General features: G+C 38.5%; 1 pseudogene across 1 annotated transcript; it reads right to left on the bottom strand.

Annotated features, from left to right (window-relative positions):
* Window positions 1–118: 118 nt before the first annotated feature.
* On the bottom strand, window positions 119–17,343 carry LOC145785351 (carnitine O-palmitoyltransferase 1, liver isoform-like; annotated as a pseudogene). The gene is made up of 16 exons (XR_014291161.1): window positions 17,160–17,343; window positions 15,186–15,222; window positions 14,556–14,665; window positions 14,165–14,281; window positions 7,236–7,312; window positions 6,889–7,019; window positions 6,479–6,618; window positions 5,462–5,654; window positions 5,104–5,202; window positions 4,904–5,038; window positions 4,113–4,289; window positions 3,432–3,592; window positions 2,659–2,725; window positions 1,983–2,162; window positions 1,636–1,792; window positions 119–994 (listed from the first exon to the last, which is right to left on the bottom strand). The product of XR_014291161.1 is annotated as a carnitine O-palmitoyltransferase 1, liver isoform-like (transcript).
* Window positions 17,344–19,038: the final 1,695 nt, after the last annotated feature.

The raw sequence follows: 19,038 nt of genomic DNA, 5'->3' as shown, positions 1-19,038 counted from the left end.
TTCTCCAAAGGCATTGCATAAAATACTATCAATAACAAGCACATAGTTAGCACACAATTAGGTTGGACCGAAGGGGTATTGCATTGGTAAAGCTACAAGCCAACTACTGCAACAAAGCTATCGATTTGTGCAACAATGTTAAAATAAAACAATTCATTGGACGAATGCTACACTTACTACCACGCAAGAAAGCTCATTTAAAAGTTGTTACAGCGTCAACCAAGATAGTACGCCTACAGGCTTGTAAGTGCAGTGCAAACTCTTTCAAAATTACGGGCAACTGATTGAACCAGACGTTTGGGTTCATCCAACATCAAACAACTTGGAAAAATGAGGGAGATGGTTTCGAGGAGGTATTCCCATATCGCTTGTTGAGTAAATTGGCTGTCTTGAGCCAACTGGTTGTATGATAAATTCTCGTTAGCTAATCCGGCTTCACATGAGGTATGGTGTTGATAAAAACAGCCTTGATGTTAACATAAACGCAACTCGATATAAAATCAGTAACACAATTATTACGTATTTAAACACATCTGTCTTCTAGTAGCAACAGGGAAATAAAACAGTCACTGAGATACATCTTTCGATAAGCAGCAAGGTATGTCCTGCTGATGTTCACATGCAGCTAAAATCTATTTGGGTTATGAAAGTCGCTTCAATTCTGCTTGATTTCGTGAATATGGACAAGGACAGCATACAGAATCTGTTTTTTTGCATCACCACAAGATTTGGCGACCGCAGGCAAGTTTTGTCAACTGAATACAATTGAATTATAAAATCCTAACTTAACAATTGGCACAACAGTACAATGTGGCCAAATCGCGTTACTTCGCATTTCCATTAGAATGACTGCCGTTGGTTGTCTTGTGCGCAGACGAGCTTTGCGCAGACTCCATCAACGCCTTGATGTCGTTCACCGCCTTTGTCACGGCGCCGGCAAACATCGCCGATCCAGTGTCTTGGCAACTGTGGTAGGAAGTGATGAGGAAATGCACTGTAAAAAATGTGACGCAACGTTATGCGAAGAATGCGTTTTGTTGTATCAAGCAATAACGTAATTGCGTGAAAGTGCTTGTAGTGTATTCCCGAAAATTTCAACACAGCGCTTACAAGAGTGCAAAAAATGCCACAAATACATGATATGTTACTGCAGATAGCGGTACACTGTTTCAACCTTAATGTCTCGTCAAGGCAGTGAGTGTACACTGGCTTGCCGTGAGGTGTGCACAAACAGTAATACCTTTCGGCCTCATCAGCAGCTGACTAGATGGATTCTCGCTGCTCCAAGGTAATCAGATTAAATTATTCAACACTGAGCGTACTTATAAGCTTTCCTGTATGTTTATGAATTCTAAATTATTGTGATGTAAGTTTATTATGCACCGTACTAATATAAAATCTGATTGGAAAATAAAGTTATTTCTCTCTCTCTCTCAGTGCAGTAGGCACACCAAGAAATGTCATATAGGTAGATACCCCCGGAATTTCCACTCCTCCCTCAAGTCGAAGAAATGGTTCTTCGTCAACTAATTGCATTACATAGCAAGTGTTGTGTCTGCTGACATTGCATTAAATGCAATCTCAACAAACAAGAAAAGATGAGGCGCACACTCGTACGGCACGTGACTTGCTAACCTTTATATTCGTCCATAAAGTAAGACACGCCATAGCCGTCCTCTCGCTGTGCCCCGAAGCCCCCTCCGACACAATCAGTTCGAGACAGCTTCGATATTACCGGGTCGTAGCGCAATGGGCTTTGTGAAGTGGAAAGTCGGTCGTACTCGTTGAAAGGCTGAAAAGCATTCATACAACTAAGAAATCCATCTGCGTTAAACTATTGAGTTTTTATATGTGGGCTGTTTACATCTAAATTAAATTTCGTATTGGAGGCATTTTTTTAGATGATCAAATCATAAAATGAATGAAAAACTAAAACCTGAACATATCTCGTATCCAAAGTTTGTTACATAAAAAACACTCACTTTCAATGAAAACAACTTTGGAACTGAACCGCTCAGCTTTCCAACTAAATAAATCCCTAGTAGATGGCGATCTACAGCTCTTCCGGTCATAGCGTCAAACTTGTACAAGGTTTGGTGGCGAATAGCAGCTTTCAAGTGCCGAATAATTTGGTTCTTTGGAACTGAAGGATCGTCGAATGCCTGAAGCAAGTTGCGTTGGGAAGGTTAGAAGATCGGTAAGCAACAATAATAGTTGTCTGGTTTGATGGGAGTTTGAAGTCAATCACAAAGGCGTTCAAGTTGCTAATGAATTCAATGTTTTGATCATTTTGATGGCTGCATAGCCGAGTGGTGAGAACGTCTGCGCGGCGTTCGAAAGGATGTGGGTTCGACACCGCTCCAGAGCACGCGGCTGTGTCTCGGCGAAGACACTTAATGGCAAAACAAAATAAGGGGAGCAGCTGACTCGAAGAACATATGTCACTTCGCTGCTTCCTGTCGTCTCTTGCATTGCAGCGTACTGTATGTTATCGCAATGGGCGCAAATAAAAACACGATTATTATTATTATTTGAATACATTTCAACTTGTTTTGAATAAAAGTTAGGTTGTCAACATGTTTTGATGTCATCAGGAACAAGACTATCCGATCATCCAACTTCGGTTTGTTTTCGCTACATATTAAACAAACTACGAACCTTGGTGAACGCCACAGAATGTTTCGACACAGTTCTGATGGTCTCAGTTCGCCCTTTTTTAAATAACCTGTAATTAATAAGAAGCCATTCAGATACGACTGAATGTCAACACAAATAAAAAGCCTTACACGATTAATTAAAAGTAATAAATTTAACATCTTATAGTACCGTTACTGCACCAAATGAAAACAGATTTCCCACTTAAGCTGCATTGATGTGCTGAAGGCTGAAATCACGTGATTTCCATCACGACAGCTTGATGTCCAATTTACACGAAGACATTATAACCAGGGTTGTCGGTATTTTACCCGACCCAAAAAAACCCACTTAAAAAACCCAGAGCATCATATATGTCCAATTTTTATCAGAAAATTAAAAAAATGAACCAAAGTACTAGAATGTACCTAAAACAAACTTCAAATTAGGACTAAAGGATGTGATTGTGAAGGAAATTTCCAAGGATAAATTGAAAACACAGTGAATATTTCTGTACACAAAAATCAAGTAATGCCACTTTGTACTACATTAAAACTCATTTATGCAAGAAGGCCTCATTCTTAAACAGCCCTAGTGCATTATTTTATTGAGTTATGCCAGCATGTACTGCAAGTGAGAGGCACTTCATTGGTAAAAAGTAGTATTTGAGGTGAAATAAGCATAAATCTACCTTTTTTGCATCTTTTGTAAATAAAACCTGGGTTTTTTTTAAAAACCCATGCGGGTTGGGCTTTTTTAAAAAACCCGGGTTTTTCTCCACCCTGATTATAACTTACCTGGTGGCAGCAGTTTCATAGGTTTTGGGTGTTTCCTTGTGTAGTCTGGAAAAGGCAAGCTGCAAAGCGAGCTGCATGTAACCGTCTGGGCTCAGTTTCAGCTTTTTTATGAAACTTTTTCCTTTATCGAGAATAAACACGTGGGCGTCTAAGTTCTTTTCCTGTGGAGCACAGATACGGAAATTGTACTGGCAAGCGCTTTTGCAACAATATGCCACGACTATCGCAACATGGCAAGTTATTTGTAACACACTTTAACACGATTGAATAACTTGACTAACGGTCTCTGATTGAATCGCATTGATAAATGGATATTGGTTTCAATAGCTGAAGATACATCAAAACTTTATTGCAAAATAAGACTTGCAGCAGTTCTGTTTATATTACGATTAGTTATAATACGAATCGTTGGTGCTAAATAATATCGTTGTTTAATGTTCGGCTTATATACAGTACCAGCTTACAAAGCTAGCAGGGAATTCCTCACAAAACGTCAACAGTTAGGTTTAATACATACGCTCCAGTTCATTATCATATTTTCAACAGTGAAAAAAATTTCAAGCTTATAAAAATGAAATTTGTTTACCCGTCACAATCTTCACGTCTTATCTAGCAGTAAAACACAAAGTTGTTGGCATTGTTTTGAACTCAGGTTGTATCTGTCTGCTGTTTTCAACTCACAAGCACATCCCATTCTTTCTTTAAGACAGCGATGTCATCTTCAAACTTTTCCAGTTTCCACTCCAAGAAGTGAGGAGTCGGAAGAGATTTATGCTGTGGATAATCCCGGTGGGTGGCATTTCCCTTGCAGTCATACTTGCTGTGATAGAACATGTATTCCCACATACGTCCACTCAGCTGGTAAAACATACAAACAATTAAAGGTATGAACTTATTGTTTACTGCGAAGTTCAATCCTTTCATTCTCGTTTGCTTTTTTGTCTATACAATAAGTTTACCTGGATAAGCTCTTTTCGGTTCATATTTTCTTGATGAACTCAACAACGAAATTGAACATAACGATTTAGTATGGTTCTCTCTATTTCATGAATTTATATTTATCACTCTGCGCATCCAGATCGTTAGGTTCATTGATAAATCCAATATTTTATGAAACGTTTTGTGACGAAGTCTTGGAATTTATTATGTAGTCTGTATTTCATTCCCTAGCAAATTAACTCTCTGTGGATGAAAGCAACCCCAGGTTGAGGAAGCCTTCAAATCTAGACGAAAGCCAATCACAACACCAGTAATACACAGAAGTCTCAATGAGGTAAATAAAACACTATTGGTCGTTTTTTTTTTTTGCGCAAAAGATGTCATGTTCAATGACACTGTGCAAAATAGCTTTAGATTACAAGATCAAGCGAACGTCCATCCATAATGAGGTGAAAAAATGGAACCTACAGTACAACCAGGCATGGCTGATACAAAAAAACTACAGCCAGGAGAAACACACCCAATAGAATTACCGTGGCCTCGGCTGAACAATGTTCGACGTTAATTCCCATCGCCTTGTTTTGGTAAACGATTGCCGTCATTGATTTATCGAACCAACGGTTGAATCCGTTGCCCGTCATGCACGCATGGAATTGTTCGCTGTAATCCTGACGAGAAACACAAGTTAGTTTGTGGTTCGCATGAGTGTGTAAAACAGTACAGGGACGCATACCTTTGGTTCGTCCGTGTCTATGGCAACGCAGAAGGCAGCGCTTTCAACCACGTGCAAGTTCGCCCGGTTTATCTCGTTTGCAAGCATTGCTTTTCGTATCTAGGATGTAAAAATAACGCTTCCATTATACTTCCATCACACACTTTTAAGCATTGGGTCCAATAGACTATTCCACAAGAGGCATTGATGTAGTCTTGACCGTGTAAGGCTGGACTGGATACAAAGTACAACACAGTTACCATAAAAATTAAAAACGTTTTAAAATTCCTTTGTTTCGAACCTCCGCTGGTGACGTGTAAAAACCTATGAAGTTACACCAGTGTTAATCAAGAGCAAATTAAATAAATGTTCTTCCTACTTTGGCCCATTTTGTTCGATTTGCTGTTGTAAAGATAGAAGGATTAGTAACCGGAGCCCCGCTTCTCGTCGATCGCTCATCAGCATCTTTGACAATGAAGTCCAATTGACTTTGAATTTCTTTTGGAGTTAATAAGGAGGTGTTTCCACTCGAGTCGGTTGCATAAGTGGTGACTTTGTAGATGAAACCTTTCCTGCGGAAACCAATACACAGCCGCGTTGATTTGCATGAAACTTAAATATTCTATAAAGTTCTTTGGTAATTGTGTACACCAAAATATGCAAATCATTTTTCCCTTAATTACTGTATATACATAAACAAATAAAATATACAAAACTAACAGAAATGATCCCTAAGCGGGTGCTAAACTGCAACAGTATGAAGAATTGAATGAATTTTGACACAAATACACATGTTACATTGTTACATTCAGCTCAACGTTTTGCGAAGTTTTCTGCCACAGCTCGTGCCAAGCAACTGAAAATGGAATCGATTGTGTTCTTTCTTACGCAAAGCAGTAACGTTACGTCAGATAATGGTACGAGAACGCTGTGTTTGTGATCATTACAACGGTCAACAGTTGCTTAGTGCAGAGCAAACAATAAGTCAACTATCATTTAGCTTCTACTTTTAATCGGAATTTCATTACGTCAATGCTTAATGAAAGGTAAATGTGGCCCCACACTTGATTTTTGAAAGCTTAATATTGGTGCCCAATTAAAAGAACACATGGTGACATTAACGAAATAAACTTCCAAATAAAACTACGGTATTTAATTATTAATAAATACGGTCTTCACAACGCGATTGAGACAACACATTTTAGTTAACATCGTATTTCCTTCAACTCAGTTGCGAGTTGTAGGATAAGTTTCGAGTTTTTTTAATATCAAAAATTTGTATCGAAAAGTTTTACAAGACATGGACCAAATTAAAAACTAGGGCACCATACAACCACCGACAGTGCATAATTCTTTAACGGGGATATATGAAAGTGTTTATCATGAAAACACCGACCTGAAGACAACAGCATGATCAACAGGAGAATAAGTTTTTAATTCGTCGATTCCTTCTCCAGGTATCCGGGTTGTTGAGCAAATGTATTTGTAGCGATCGCAACATATAGGTATGAAGTTTTGTATTGCCATGTTACGGAGCTGGAATTTGATATCACAAGCGTTAGTTAACCTGCCAAAGAGGCGGATATACAGTAGAGAGTGTTAAGATAAAAAACACGTTCCGTGTCCATAAATTGGTTTTAAAAACGATTAAAGATCTTTAAAGTTTACACTTTGCAATAATAACATATCGGAGATTTTCGGAGGTGACTGTTTATCAAGTCTGACACAACTATTCCAATTTTTTTGGCAAGTTTGCAAAGGTAATTGCGCAATGCGCATTCATCGACAGCAGAACAAACAACAAACCGATCCTTTTTCTATCTTGTCCTTAAATTCCATGAATCCATGGATACAATTTGCAGCCTGACTCAATTGGTTGGACTCAGGAAAGTTTTCTTTATGCTTCAAATCTCCGAGGGTTGCAAAGTTTGAGGACACTGAAAAAATTGTACATTTTTCTCGTTTGATATATAGCCTAACATATGCTGGTGGTGGTAAACTGCTTCACCCAACTAACATATGATTCAAACTAAACATTCGTTTTGAAGTTAAAAGAAGAAAGTTCGCGACTGACCGTATAGTTTTAAATTTTCTTCAAAGGGCAGTATTGCAGGACAGTCATTAAACTGGAACCATTTGCAAAACCATCATACCTGGAATCGGAGTGCGCCCTGCTAGGTAAGCATACTTGTCCCAAATCTCACTGATCCAGTTTTCTTCGCTCTCGTATCTTTAAAAAATATTTACATAGCGTGTTTTAGTAGGATGGTAATTGTCATTTTAATAAGTGTCATCACGATTAGATTTTAAATACAAATCAGATAAGTATTTTAAAGGCATGAAAAAGAAAAAAAATACGCCTAAACAAGAAGTAACAAATCCATAATACAATACACAAAAGATTACAATTATTTTATAACCAAAAGCGGAAAATGCTAACTGAAAAAGGAAGTCTGGTACTAAGGCACTTCCTCAAGTGGGCGATCTACCTTACAATCAGAAGCAATCTCAAAGAAAACAAATCAATATATAATTTTTTTTCTAAGTCTAAACCTTAAAATCATTTGTCTAGGGCAGTGGTTCCCAACTAGTGTTGGGCGATAAATCGAATTTTCTATACGATATCTTTTCAATATCGATATTTATTTCAATATCGTTCGATATTTTAGCTATTACAGCCCTAACTCGTAACTGCAAACTCCTACAAAAACGTTGCCGAGGCCAAACGGCAAAAGTTGAAATTGCCTCGGCAATTGCTGTGAACGTTTATTACGAAAAAAATTGTACCAAAACATGTAAAACAAGAAGCGAAAAATATACTAGAATAGTCTATCCCGACCGCACTGTTTCATTTGTTGTGATGTAATAATACCAAAAGTAGCGATAAAGCGAACAACGCGATACGCACGCTGTTACGGTAATTCACGTTGAATAACTCACGGGGAGGAAAAGTAAGTTAATTTTGGGTTGATTCAACGTTCGAGTCAGCACAAATCGATTTAATTTTCCCAGCGGGTTATATTGCGTAACAACAATGCCCAATAAGAAATTTACGTTTGTTTTACACTAATTCAACATCTAGCGACGTTGAATAATCATAAAATAACGTTAATTGCTCAACCAAGCACCGGTAACAAGTTAATAGCTCCCTGCGAGAAGATTGCCTCGATTTACGTATGCACTAACATAATTTCGGCACAATTGGGATACTGCGAGTAACACAAAGTCTGTTTGATGAAGAACTAGATGTCAGAATCGGAATCATCAGATGCTGTATCGGAGGAAGAGGTTGACGTGTCATCACTGGAATCGGACACATCAAGAGGTTCATCGCTTGGCTGTAAATCTACACCGTCTTCGTCGTTCGCAATGAAGCGTCCACGTTTTGCCGCTTTCGTGCTTTGGTACCCATCCACACGCCTCTTTCGCAGAGCTCCATCAGGGTGTTGACTAAGGAACAAATCTATGGCTGTGGCATAACGACTGGGAGGAATGTCTAACCCTAACCTTACAAGTGCTCGTGTGGCCTTGGCATTTTTATTGCCGACGCTAATGCGTCATTCATGCATCTGCGTCGGCAATTGCTGACACTAATTTCGAAGACTGAGAAACTCTTTTCTTAATTAAAACAAAAATATCGAAAATATCGAGTATTTTTTCAAATATTGTATCGTTTTGTTTTTTCAATATCGCCCAACACTATTCCCAACCTGGGGGTAAATTACCCCCGGGGAGTAATTTGCCTATTTTGGGGGGGTAACGAAACCCGATTTGGAAACAGTGAAGCGAGTGAAGGTTGTGAATTTTATAAAAGCGAAAGAATTGACCAGGCCGTCTTTTCAAGGAACTGTGCAAGGAGATGGGAGAAAGATACGAAGCATTACTGTACCACACAGAAGTATGATGGCTGTTTCAAGCAAAGTGATAATCCACCTGGTAGAATTTTGTGAGGCTGTCCATGTTTTTCTGATAAAAAAGCCCGACTTGGCTGAATAGTGAATACTTCACTAACCAACAGTGGATTTCCCAGCTGTGCTACCTGGCTGATATCTTTCTTTGGTGAATTGAAAATAGGCAATTCAAGGCAAGAATGTAACTGTGATCGACACCAAAGTAGCCGTAGCAGCAATTATCGCGAAGGTTAAATTGCAAGCGAGTTGGAAGAGGCACAGTTTCAGACGCTCGACAATCGACATGTACCTCGCAGGCAATGGACTTGAGTTGACAGCGGCGTTGATGAAGGACATAGCTGACCACTTAGGCCAGCTAGCCAAGAAGATTGACAACTATACTTTCCAAATTTGGACATGCACACGGCTAGTCTCCAATGGTGCATTGAGCCCTTCACATGTGATGACAGCCAGGTGGATGATAACGACTTTCCGGCCAAAGAAGAATTTATCACTCTCCGAAAGAACGAAGCGTTGAAACTTGATTTCAAGGGGAAAGGCTTGGAACCCTTCTGGATTGGCAGACTCCAGGACGCACTAACATTAGCGACACGGGCATTAAATATCCTGACATCTTTTTCAACAACGTATCGCTGTGAACAAGGATTTTCAACTGTCTTGGGAATGAAGACAAAGAAGCGCAATCGTCTGGATGCCAAAAGCGACGCAAAAATCGCCCTCAGTAAGCTACCACAAAGCCCAGGATCACAAAGCTGGCGGCTGAAGTCCAGGCCCAACCTTCGCATTGAATGTTTACCGCGCATTGTTATCTTGTATTCAGTGAAATACTTAGCAATAAACACCTTTGTTTTAGAAAATTGATCGATTGATTGATTGATTGAATCTTTATCCTCGGACTGGGAAAGCTTCTTGCAGAGCTTAATCCTGGCAGCTTCGCATACTTGTAGAGGCTTTAAATCACTGACGCAGGCCCGGTCACCGAGATTGACAGAGTGAAGTTTCCGATTGTTGAAGTCTTGTTGCCGGGGAACTATTCCATCCATTAGATGCCGCTGAATGGAGAGCAGTCCTTAACGTGCGTTGCTCAAGCGCACACCCCGAGAGTCGAACCAGCGCCGCTTGATCCCGAAGCTTCTTCGTTCCAGAAGTGACGCGCTAACCAATTGAGCTATCGGGGGTAATTGCCTCACTTCAGGGTGGAGATTAGAGTAACAACCAAAAAAAGGTTGGGAACCACTGGTCTAGGCTAGGCTATCAACCACAACAATATTTTAATAGATTTTCTTTCTTTTTTTATTGAAATACTGTTATGACTGATAGTCTAGCCAAATGATTTCAAAGTTTAAACTTAGAAAAAAACTATTGATTTTCCTCTCAATCACTTTTAAATAGAATTGTAAAACAGGTATAGTTTCCATTAAAAAGCAAATGACTGTGTAAGAATAAAAAAATAAAAAAAATGTTGTCATTCCACAGCAAGAACGATAAAATATCTTTCAATTCACCTGACTAGGCAAAGTTAAACATTATATAATTACAGCTCTTCATTCCTCAAACAAAAGTCTAGTAGTGACTGGTCTCAGTGGTCTGGTTTTGAGTTGACATGGCAAAGTTCAAAGTACAACATGCTTAATGCAGTGTCAATTAATGCAACCTTTGTATCTTGAAGATAAACATTAGCTATCAAACAGCAAACAAACCATAACCACACAATCACATTGTATGTTTAACTTATGAAAGTTAAAGATAGACAGTACCGACAATCAGACATTAATATTGGGTGTTGGATTCTACAACTATAAAATACGGTATTGACCTTCAGACTTAAGCCCTTGTAAAAGCTTTATTATAGTACCGGTAATTGACACGCTTGAAAACCTTTGAACTAGTATGCTAAGTAGTCAATGAAGTCGATATACCAATAGGCTAAAGCACATAAGCAGTAGTGTTTACACATAAATCTGCTAGTGATTGGAATGTGTTTCTACTGGTACATTGCGTCGGAGCACGTCTTTTAGATGCAAACAGTTGGGTGCCTGCCAAATAGGTAAGCGCACTGTGGCGTCAGGATATTTAGATGCGGCGCCCGGTCATTTAGGTGATATTCCCGGTAAAGTATATTTCGTTAGGTGCTTGATGGTAATACTGCAGACAGTGGCGTATGGAGGATTTTCTCAGGGGGGAGGGGGCATTCGAAATGTTTTTCCAATCGAAAACCAACTAGAAAAACGCCTATTTGCTAATTATAACCATGCACACTGATAAGTTTTAAACCGAAATTCACTTTATAACACAGCGGGGAGAACTGTCGCATACTAAAGCATTTCTGATAAATGATTATCATGAGTGTAATTTGACACACCGAGTAGCACCTAAATATCCTGACGCCACAGTGCGAGTACCTACTTGGCAGGCACCTAACCGTCTGCACCTGAAGACGTGGACCCCACTGTGTCAATCACAGGAATATACTGAATAGAAAAATTTATATAGCATGGACCATTTTATATTGAACTCAACAAAATAGAAACTAATACTTGTTTGTACCATCAGATTACAAACTTTTGAAAGAGAACATTTAAAGTTTACTAATGAGCCAAAAACTGATTTCGATATTAAATGAACAGGGAAGATGAATTGCAATGTCGTTTTGATTTTTAAATCCAAACATATTATTAAAACAATCATATTATATATACTATTAAAACTTATATATATTACTTCTAAAAATAAAGATCGTTTACGAGTTAGGAGTTAGCAAGGATAGTTTTGCAATTGCACAGACACATGTGCATTGTGCAAGTCAGCCTGGAAAGTCACCGCGGCTATAACGCGGTGCAAGTCAGCCTGGAAAAAGTTTAGAGAACTCCTCCCTATCCCCACAAGCAAGCAATTTCCTGCTGCAACAAGAGGTCAAGTTTACTCCAGTTGTGTGAGGAGTGTCATGCTGTATGGCTCTGAAACGTGGGCTACTTTAGCAAGCATCGTCAAGCGCCTACAACAGTGGTTCTTAAACCGGGAGGCGCGCCCCCTTTGGGGGCGTGTGAGGCTCACGAGGGGGGCGCAAGAAATTGAAAAACTCTGCATGAATTATGACTAAAAATGTCTTCACAACTATGCTGGACAGTCGATTGTTGAAAATGAAACTTTGTGTTACAGTGGCACAGTGTTTGTAGAGCGTGTTGTTGTCACATCTCGCATTCTTTGTGATGTTTTAAACGTTGCTAAATGTTTGCGCGACACTTTAACTCTCGTAACACAACGGCTTTCTGACACAACAGCCTCGAGCTTCATGTAATTCTTTCATCAATTCTATTGACATAAAATGAGTGGGGGAAAAGAGAAAGTATGACAATAATTATCTGAAGTTTGGCTTTATAGATAGCCTACCATAGTAAATGACCAAGTTGTACCACAATGCGTCATATGTTTTTAAAATCTGAGCAACGACGGTTTGAGACCAACTCGTTTGCAGCGTCATCTTGGAAAAAATACCTTGAACACCAAAGTAAACCTTTAGCTTCTTTCCAATGCAAGAAAGACTTTTTCTTTTTAAAATGAAGATTGCAAGTAGCGAGTGCTTTTGCCAGTCATCGTCTGTGGAAGTTGTAGAAGCGTCTTTCGGAACTTGGCATCGTCGAGTTGGCCTACCCCGTAGACATTTTCGAAGCGCTTAATAATTTAAATCTGCTCCTGCAGGGCAAGAATACTAATCGCATCAAAGACTATGAGGCCATCCATGCTTTCATAGCAAAACTGGGGCTGTGGCATCGTTGAGTTCAAAAGGGAAACACAGCTTCATTTTCCAACCTTGATACTGTCCTTGAGAAAAACCAAATGAAAAGCGAGCTTAAGTTCGAAGTGGAGTGCCACCTTCAACTTTGGAAACAAGAATTTGAACGCTATTTTCCAGACTTGGGTGACACCAAACTTCCAGAATGGCAGATGACAAGGCATCCCTTTCGTCAAAATGAGAAAATTCTTGCCGACAATTTACAAGAGGAATTCTTGAAGCTAAAATGAAATTCTATTGTAAGGGACAGCCTTGAAGCAATGCCACCAACAGATTTCTGGGAGAAATGTGTGCACATTTACAAGAGTACGGGTGCTGTGGCTATATGCACACTTCTTCCATTTTCATGCACTTAGTGCGAAAATGTTTTTTCTACTCTCGTGAACATAAAGACAAAATCTAGAAACAAACTTTAATGTGAAGCCGATCTGAGATGTATATACATCATCTGCTACTAATCCCAAAATTAAACATTTGGTATCCCCAAAAATTTAGGCTACATCCTTCGCATTAATGCAACTTACCTGAAAATGAATTGCTGTTCTGCTTAAAGTTTTTTGATTTTGAAACAAAGTGGGGCGCGAATTTTGTTAGCATTGTAAAAGGGAGGCGTGTGTCAAAAAGTTTAAGAACCACTGGCCTACAACGTAATGACAGAGCGATGGTAAGATGGACCTGCCCAGTCAAGCCTGAAGACAACATTAAGTTTGAGACTCTTCTATCAAAGCTCAAAATAAAAGACATCAGTGAAGTCCTCCGATTAGGCAGACTGAGATGGCTTGGTCACGTTGAGCGCAGTTTAAGCTGGATCTCACAGGTCAGATGTGTCAACATCGCAGCACAGCGGGGGTTAAGGAGACCAAAACTTTCTTGGGAAGAACTTGTAAAACGTGACCTTGTAGCCCTGAACATGGACTCTGCCAACCCAATAAATCGCAAGGTGTGGAGGGGAAGACTTCGTTCTCGACAGACAGGCCACACCCTCGACATGAGGATTAATTCATGGCCTGTAGTGTATAATCAAAATTGGTTGATGATGTATACTTTTGTTGGGAAATTATATATAGTTACATACAGTACACTGGTACCGGTATTACAGAAAACTCAAAACCAACAGCTGGAAAATTGAGATAAATATGAACAAGTGTGGGTCAAAAAGCTGTCACAGGGTAGGATGGTGCATATATGTATACCAGTAAGTTTTTAGTAAATTTCGCTTTGACATATAAAAATTGCCTGTTGTTTATGATGACATTTGGACAATGTACAAAAACTTCCTAGTTCTTTGATCTAAACTACAACTTTGCTTCATTGTTGGTTGGAATGGTTGCAAAGAAATAAGAAAGCTTGAATTTAACAATGACAATGTAACAATTACCGCTTTTTAAGAATCTGTTGAAGAGGTGGTCAATCATTCTTCTGCAGATCAGTCATTGCTTCAGTTACACTTTTGAAGTCCTCTTTATTCAGAAGAGGTTCTACCATATCCAGAGTCCTGTTAAATATACTCATGAAATATATAATCTCTTAATTTTTTGGTAAATATAGTGAACTGATATAGCTTTGTTGTACAGGTAGTCAGGTACCACAAACATGCAAAACCGACACTGTTGCTGCAGTTTTACTTGACTTCATTAATTTGAAATTTAGACATTGCACAAAACTATAACTCAGGTTTAAACGACACTAAAAGAAACCAATGTGCTGTTTGAGTTTCCACAGAAAAGTCTGTGAAGTTAAGTTAAAAGTAAGGTGCAGTTTTTTTTTACCTCTTGCAAGTGTCTTCGAGGTTGGGCAAGGGATATCTTGGCAAGTAGTCTTGCAATTCAAAAAGTTTACACTTTTTTGGCATCAGAGTAGACAATGCCATTCCCCATGCCTGTAAATACATGTTTATAATTCAATGTATCATAATACTTTTAAAAATAAAAGATCATTTATGAGTTAGCAAGGATAGTTATGCAGTTGCACAGACACATGTATAACTTTGTTTGACTGAACTCTCCTTGCAGCTATATATATCCAATGAGATATGCTGGGAAAGTAGTAACCAAAATTCGAATATACTGCATGATACAACAACGTCTACACTTACAGTACAACTAAATACAACTATATACAACATTTGCATTCATCACAATAATTCGACATGTTAGCATTTTCGAAGGAATCGAATCTTTTAATGTATTTATAGATTAAGAATCAATTTCCCTATAATAATAGCATCTTCAGTCACAGTGATCGCACAATCAAGCAGTAATAGCTTGCAGAAATATTTTAGTAAATAGCAGATGGTAATAGCTCGCACAGCAAGTCATAAAGATAAATCAGATAATGTGATAAAAAATGAAACAGACAAAAACATTATACAAAATTAAAATAACACAATTTAGCTGCACCTTTGTTTTGTTGCTCCTTGGATTATACATCCAATCCCTTAAATACAAATAAATTAAACAGACATATCATTTCTGAAAGAATAAAGTTAAATTTCTAGCCTATAGTAAGGGCAGGGCTGGATGACAAGTAATTTGTACAGTTATTTTGGTGTATATATAGTTTTTTTTTTAATTCTGTTGGTACTGACGAAATCGGTTAAGAGCATACCGCTTAAACGTATCTACCGTTTATTTGGATCAAAATCTGAAATCCCAAACCAAATTCTATCTAATGTTAAGTAAAACCATCGCTTAAGCGTATCTCGCTTAAAAGAATAAGTCGGACAATAGGTAATTAATATCATGCTTTTGCGTTCATTTAGGTAACGCAAATAAAGCCTTAAAAAATATTTGCAATTGTATTTAAGTGTACTGCTAACCTTCGAGTTTTATAGGCTGACGGCTGACGCTTAGCCTTTTTGCGAAACTTTTATCAGCAGTACCGTATTTCTTGTCGGCGTGTAAAAGACTTTGCCTTATTTATGAAAAGATTGCAAATGTGTCATTCCATGTCAACTCAACAGGGTGTGCAAGCTCGACCCTCTTAGATTTTCTTGAAATTCACACTAAAGTTTCATATTGATGTATGATGAATACAAAAAAAATTTCAGCTCATTATCTCAAGACATTTAGAAATTACAGCCCTTCAAAGTCACCAAGGTCCCTCAAAATGCGTTCGCATGTAAATTTTCCTCCATGTTTGGGTCTTCACAACTTTTTATGTAAAGCATTTACAAATCTGAAATTTGGTATTCTGATTAACAAGCAGCCCTAGTTTTCATATCTACCATCAAAGTGGCTAATTACAAATTAGTTTTAAATATAGAACCTTTCAAAAATTGAAATTTTTTACATTTGAAAAAACTACATCAATTTTTGATGTCCTCAAAAATGTTTTGCAGGAGTTATTTTTTCTGATAACCTCACCATTTAAAAGGGTGTCCTCAGAAAAATTCAAAACATTTTCATTTTTGCCAAGTAAGCCACACTACCTCACACCCCCGAGACTTTTGCATGTGATGGTCAAGCTCATGATTTCACAGCTGCATTTACTATTGAAGGAGTTGGGTTACATATTTGAAACTTAAACTGTTTAAATATAGCTTAGGCAAAGAAGGTTTTTCCTGAAAGTTTCAACTTCCTGAATGACTGTCGACAGGGTCAAATATTAACCACAAGATGGCGCATTTTGAGCTTTTTTGCTCGGGCTTCATCTTCGCACCCTCCAAACTTCAATAATTTCACATTTGTTTGGCGTCAGTCTCATGGGGGTTAATTACCAACTAGTATAGAATAATGATATGCAAAATGGTAGTTCTGGGACTAATTGGTTTGGGAAATAGCGGACATCAAAAATCGATATAATTTTTCAAACGTAAAAAATTTCAATTTTTGAAAGGTTCTATATTTAAAACTAATTTGTAATTAGCAACTTTGATGGTAGATATGAAAACTAGGGCTGCTTGTTAATCAGAATACCAAATTTCAGATTTGTAAATGCTTTACATGAAAAGTTGTGAAGACCCAAACATGGAGGAAAATTTACATGCGAACACATTTTGAGGGACCTTGGTGACTTTGAAGGGCTGTAATTTCTAAACGTCTTGAGATAATGAGCTGAAATTTTTTTTGTATTCATCATACATCAATATGAAACTTTAGTGTGAATTTCAAGAAAATCTAAGAGGGTCAAGCTTGCAGTTTTTCAAAAACCTGTTGAGTTGACATGGAATGACCCAAATGTGAGAAAAAAGGTTTCACAAACAAACGCAAGTGAAGAAAAAAAATTCAAATACCAAGAAAAGTGGCTTGTAGACGCCGGCGGCCATGGCCACAGGGAGCTTAGAGGCCTAAAATGTTACAGCTACTACATAAAGTTATGTTGGCAACCTTCTGCTCAAATCAATACTAATTTGCACAATGAGGCAAACAAACCTGTTTTGCAAAAGTATTCGAATGACTTCCCATCGAATCCATTGTAGTGCTGCATACCCAATTATTCCTATTAGTGAACCAATTAGTCCAGAAACAATGGCAGTATCAAAGAGTCTTTCTTTGAAGATAGTGCTGCATAACACAGCCGAAATGCTGCCAGTAATAAAAGCAGGGCCTGACAGAATGTTTCTTCCCATTGATATGAAAACCAGGATTTAACTATTTTTGTTATGTTTATGCAGACCTGTGATAAAAAAGAATCATTTAACCAATTTTTTACAACAATGAAAGTTAAACTGACTGGTGAAGGTGGGGGTTGAAAACCCTTGTGGCATGAAATAATGGTACCATACTGATGAGCCAAGCCTCATGGGCGAAACACAATGTCAATCGCTGTGAATTCTTTCTACAATTGGCTGTTGGGAAACATTTAGCCAATATTATACAACATTGATCCAAAATAGCCTCGCCTACCTAATTTTTATTTTAGAAACATAAATAACCATGCCTCAACTCCAAATGGTTTACTTGCCACAACACACTACGGTATGCCAAATAAACTCTAATAGGTATCCTCAATATGTTTTCAGCACACCCAGGTCACAGAGTACAATCCAATCAAAAACTAAATTGTCAGTATTAGCTGTCTTGTGAACTGACCTATTACCTAGCCTAGAAACATAGATTTAATTTAATAAAATCAATTTAACAAAATTAGCATAAGATACGGTATACAATTTCAAGACTGATCTAATCTGTTATAAGCTTCCCATACGGTAGTTCCCAAACCTCACCATGTGGAGGCATATCAAAATATGTACCTCAATGGTTACACGCCCGGCTCAAAATCACGCAGCGCTGGTTTGACTCTCGGGTGCTTGAGCAACGCACTTTCAGGACTGCTCTCCATTCAGCGGCACCTAGTTAATGAAATAATTCTCCGGCAACAAAATTTGGAGCTGGTATACAAGTCCCTCCCCCACCCCCGCTTGGTAACTCATCACAAAGACAGGACTCAACCAAACATACAGGGTGAAACTACTTTACCTTTGCATTACTGTTCACACACTTCAATCCACATGTTTTGGTCAATTCCTCTTTGTTATGAGTTGCCAAGAGGGGGGGGGGGGGACTTGTATACCAGCTCCCAAAATTTCAACAATCGGAAAACTTTACTCTGCCAATCTCGGTAAACGGCCCTGCGTCAAGAGCCTCAACAAGTATATATGCAAAAACTACCGTACCAGAAATAGCCTATCAAGATTTTGTCAGCCTGAGTATAAAGAATCAAAACCAACCAAACCTACGCCACTCCTAGTCTCAACCTTTATTTTGAAAGCTGAGAAGCAGTTATGTTTATTTAAGTTAGCGTCATCAAATATTCAAGTTTCGCTTTAGCTTGATCTTTGTTTGCATTTGGCAGGAAGGAAGAGCAAATGCAATTATGCAAACATTCATTCAGTTCCAAAGTCCAATTGAATTGTGCTTGACATTCTAGTGTTGCCAAACGCTTTCACATGAATTTGCAGTGGCACCATTTAAAAGATGGGCCACACAGCTGCAGTAGTGCAACGACATGTCCAGGGACGCCGGAAGCGAGGCAGGGGGGGGGGGGCAAATACCGCCCTGCCCTCAATTTTTATGTGGATGGGGGGCAATGGTGCCCTTTTAAGTTCATGTAAGCTACTGCACATTGTGCAATACTAGGCTATATAACAATTTTAGTTATTAGCTTAATTATAATCTGTCATTTCTGACTCAAAATAGGCCTAATATTCACGACACAAAATTCTCTATCACAGTAGGTAATTAGCCTACATCATCATAACGTAGCATGATGTTCTCCCGTGCCATTGTTCTTTGTATACCGTACACTTGT

Source organism: Aplidium turbinatum, chromosome 16, assembly GCF_918807975.1.
Source record: "Aplidium turbinatum chromosome 16, kaAplTurb1.1, whole genome shotgun sequence".
Classification (NCBI taxonomy): Eukaryota; Metazoa; Chordata; class Ascidiacea; order Aplousobranchia; family Polyclinidae; genus Aplidium; species Aplidium turbinatum.
This window is presented reverse-complemented; position numbering and strand designations above follow the sequence as displayed.